Source organism: Eschrichtius robustus, chromosome 18, assembly GCF_028021215.1.
Source record: "Eschrichtius robustus isolate mEscRob2 chromosome 18, mEscRob2.pri, whole genome shotgun sequence".
In the NCBI taxonomy this organism is placed as follows: Eukaryota; Metazoa; Chordata; class Mammalia; order Artiodactyla; family Eschrichtiidae; genus Eschrichtius; species Eschrichtius robustus.
This window is the reverse complement of record NC_090841.1, coordinates 48,279,743-48,284,657: the sequence shown is the minus strand read 5'-3', so window position 1 is coordinate 48,284,657 and position 4,915 is coordinate 48,279,743.

Sequence of the window (4,915 nt, the reverse complement as noted above, 5' to 3'; positions counted from 1 at the left end):
GCCTGTTATCAACAAACCATTGTAGTCGGTCTATCCGGGATAGTAAGCAAAAGCTAAACAAATTGGGAAGATGAAATAGGCTTTTTTTGTAACACAGCCTTGATGGCTGCCTTACCCCATGTTGGTGGAGAGGCACCCTGTGTTTAGTCCTGCTTAAGAACTCAGCTGAAAATAGCCCAGAGACCAGCCAGCCACTTGGGAAACCTGAATCTGAAATATGAATAATTTTGGCTGGTGATAGTTCTGAAATAATAGATTTCTTATTTTCGAGGTACACGATTCCTGTAGTTTTGAAGACTGGCACAATTGAAGGTTACCATTTAAATTAAAAAGAATCTCTGGGAAAGTCTGCATTTTATGTGGCAGAAATGTGTATTTCACTAGTATTGAAACCTATATAAAGTAATAGAAATCGGTTGAATCACTTACATGCAAGCAGCCTGAAGAGTCTCAAGTGGACGGTATTGCTGAGAAATCAAGATGGTAGCCCACTGTGGATTAGGATGTCACAGAAGAAAGCAAATTAATACAAAAGTGCTTTGATATTCACCAGTGGCAAGGGTGTTTTTACACAAACTACATTAAATGAACAGTTGGATTTTTTTACATAACAAAAATAGAAGATGGGTTTGCTTTTCTAAAGACTTAATCATTTGAATCATTGAAACATTTTTAAATGTAAACAACAAATGTTTCTATGTCTATTTCTAAAAGCAAATATTAAGTTATTTTTACAGAAATTGCTCTCAGAGGGAATCATTGAGATAATAGGAGAGAACAGGATTTATATGTTAGGGGAGAAGGCAAACAGTCTAGAAAAAGTAGATATTGTTTGCACATTTTTGGTGGTAAACTAGTTAGCTGGTAATCTGTCCTTGAGTAAGCTCGTGAATTCTCCAGAGAACAGTGAGCCCTTCCATCAGCATGTCCACCTTGCTGAAATCAGGTCCACACCACTTCCCTCATGAGGATGTGTTACCTGGGATACTTTAATAAGTCAAATTATACAAAATTCCATATGGAATATTAAATTTAATGAAATTTCTAACACTTTTGCAAAGGGAAAGCAAACGCTAAGCAATAGAGTGTTAGAAAAGAACCTAGTGTGGTGTGTAGGCACAGAGGGGGAATCCATAGAAGTAGATTATTCTGGCTGAAATGGAAAGTTATATTTAGGGGGAGGTAGGAGAGGGCTGAAAAGACAGGATGAAGCCAGATTATCAACATCCCTGAACAAGTTCGACCTTCATTTCACAGGCATCAGAGAAAGGAAGAGATGGGGTAAACTCTGTTATGGAATTTGCTTTGCAAGTGAAGTGCAGGATGAGACCAGAAGCAGGGACTGGTTAGGAGGCTGTGACAGGAGACAGTAACGCAGGCCTAAGGTTCAAATCGGTAGATTCAAGGAACAATAAAGAAGAAAAACGCGTGAGATTTAATGGCATGTTAGGGGGAAAATAGAAAAACTAAAGTGACTTGAGTTTTTAACCTGGGTAGCAAAGAGAATGATTTATCAGTAAATGGAAATCAAGAAGGGAATCTAATTTTTCTGGAAATGAATTTTAGGAATATCATATTGAACATATATATGAAATCTCACCCTTGCCTACCTCCCAGTCCCCTTACCCAAATCTATTCTTTTTTCCTGTAGCATTTATCACTCTCTAATACAGTTTACTTAGTTGTGATATTTACTGACTATTGTCTGTCTCCTTCTACCTGAAGAAGCTCCACAAGGGCAGGGATTTTGGGGGGTTTTGTTCATTGGTGTGTCTCAAGCACGTTGAACTGGCATGTAGTAAGTGCTCAATAAATATATGTTAGCTGAAAGCATGGGTAAACTCAGCACCCAAGAAACAATATCCACCATGCGGCTGAAAAGTAATAACTAACACATATTGAGAACTTGTTCCATGCAAGGCATTGTTTGGTGCTTTAAACTGAGGCACAGAGTGGTAAAGAAATGGCTTAATCAGGAAAGTGGCAGAGCCAGGATTCCAACCCAGGTGAACTGACTCTAGAGCCCACACACATCATGTGCCTCTCACTATATGTCACCATCTCATGGGGTGAAGAGGCAAGATGGGAGGGGCTGAAAGAGACTGGGAATCAGACTCCCAGCCGTAGTAGCTGAAACTGGAAGCAGAAGCTGAGAATATAACAAAAGACTAATGATAGATGCTTAGCTTCTCCAGGGTTCTTTTCCTAACCAGCATGCTATTGCTGATGTTGGTGGGCTTGTGAATTTTTGTGACATCTCTGTGGATCTATATTATTGCATTTTAATACAGGTTAAAACCATTCATTCTCCAGAAGTACTGTACTTGGAGAGCCCAGTTTTAACAACAACAACAAAAATCTCTTGTTTTATGAAATTCACTATTGAGCTCATATACACCAGGTATTTTAAGTGTTGTTAAAAAAAAAGGTGGTACATCTGACAGCCCTAAATAGCAGCCTCAGGAAGTCTACCTCTTAAGTGATGATCCTTCTTTGCCCATTAGAATAGAGCAAAATACCGGGGTATCTTGTGGGTCCCCAGGAGCTGAATGGAAATGCAGGCATGTTATATCAGAAGCAGTCCACATTTTCACCTCTAACTACTGAAAGCAGTAGATTGCCAGATGCACACTTGAAAAGTTACATCAAAAGCCTTTGAAGAGGTGGTTCTGATAATTTTACTTTCAAGAGGTAATTTTGGAAAACTATGTCACGTGTTAAATTTTTTAGACAGTCTACCTGCTCTCCTACAAGTAAAGGGTCTTTTTACTGTAACAGCTACAGCTTATACTTGAATGTGCTTATTGCTATATGTTGAAATATCTAAATAATGTAAATTTTATAAAAACAAATATAAAATATCTACTTCTGACTTAAGCTGAAAGTCCTAGTCTGTCAAACTAATCTAACATACCACCCACTTCAATTTCACACCTTTTAGCACTGGAAGAAAACTGAAACTATGTGACTGCTCCAGAAGGAGACAGAATTTTTGTTTTCTCTCATTCTAGTTTGTATGTGTAGTCAAAAGATGTCTGAAGCCCCACCAGGAAAACAACAGTGGAAACGGACCTGCTTGTGGGGAGATCATTGTATGTTTTATAAAAGGTAAATGATCCAACAAGGACCAACTGTATAGCACAGGGAACTATATTCAATATCTTGTAATAACCTGTAATGGAAATGAATGTGAAATATATATATATATATATATAACTGAACCACTTTGCTGTTCCTGAAACATTGTAAATCAACTATACTTCAATTAAAAAAAAAAAAAAGGTAAATGATCATGTTTCAGCAATTCAGTAAAATTTATGTCATGGACACTTAATTACATCTCTCTAGGCCTCCTGAATTTCTTCAGTTGTATCATGTGACCTTCTTCAATTGTTTCATGTGAGTTTTAGCCTAGAATCTCCAAAGCCTTGCCCCCAAAGTCTAGATTTCTTAGGGCGTCTTCATGATTTTTACCACATGTGTATACCACTGAACTATTATTTATACCCATTTTTCTTTAAATAGGCCAGCTTAAAATAACCTAAATATGTTGATTTTTAAAATAAAAATTTGCATGACTACTAAAAAGGAAAACCAGCATCATTTGCCCTAGCTAGAATGTAGCCATAAAAATAATTACAATGAAAAATAAACATAGACTTACATCTTAGTTAGGTATTGTCTTCAGAAGCTGTGATACCGAGATTGGCTCTTTCTGTGATAGAAAAGAAGATGAACAAGTTTTAGAGACAGAGAATTGAGTTATCAAAAAGATGAAAAGAGTTGAAAAACATGAACTTCTTCACTATGGCATTTATTGCATTTGAAATGTACTGTCCCATGTACCACCCCCTTTTACACCCATCCTACATTTTGGAAAGCCACTATCCTAGGTAATCCCCAAGATTCATTTTGGCTCTAATCATATAGTTTAGCAGAAAGCTCAAGCTTTGGGGTCAGACAGGCATGGATTCCATATGCCCTATCCAAGCCTCAGTTTCTTTATCTGTAGGATGAGGATAATAATATAGTTCACAGTGTTACGAAGATTAAGTGGAGATATGTAAAATCCATAGCTTACCACCTGGCACCTAGTAGAAGCTTCATAAATATTAATTTTCATTTTATATTTTACATTAATTGGACTTATCTAGCAACCTAATTTCAGGAGCTGTTACCGAGTCCTATTTGCCACACGACAGGCCAATAAATTGAGAGATGAGATATTGGGGCAAGGAATAGTGACTTTATTCAAAAAGTCAGCAGATCGAGAAGATGGTGGACTAAGGTCCTAGAGAACCATCTTACCCGAGGTAGAATTTAGGCTTCTTTAATACTCAAAGGGGAGGGGGTGTGGCTGTTTGTTGCAAACTTCTTGGTCTGAGGTCATGATGTCCCTGTAAACCTCCAACAAGACACATGCTATTCTCTGTTCTGCAACTTTTTATCTCTATAGGAATAGAAAAGTGTTATACACTTAAAGGTCAGAGCCTTGAGAATAGGCTATCCTGTATATTTCAGGCTATAGGCAACATTCATAACTCAAATCAAAAGCAATAGAATACAAAGGTTAAAGTAAAAGAAACGGATCTAATATGGAGTCAGATTTGTTCCTCCGTATTACAGAGTGGTTCAGTGTTCTGAATACACAAATTCAAAATACACTCTTTTCTCACCAGTGGAATCAGACCTGATGTTTTCATAAACTCCTGCTTTTTATTTTTAAAATTTATTTATTTTTGACTGTGTTGGGTCTTCGTTTCTGTGCGAGGGCTTTCTCTAGTTGCGGCGAGCGGGGGCCACTCTTCATCGCGGTGTGCGGGCCTCTCACCATCGCGGCCTCTCTTGTTGCGGAGCACAGGCTCCAGACGCGCAGGCTCAGTAGCTGTGGCTCGCGGGCTCCAGACGCGCAGGC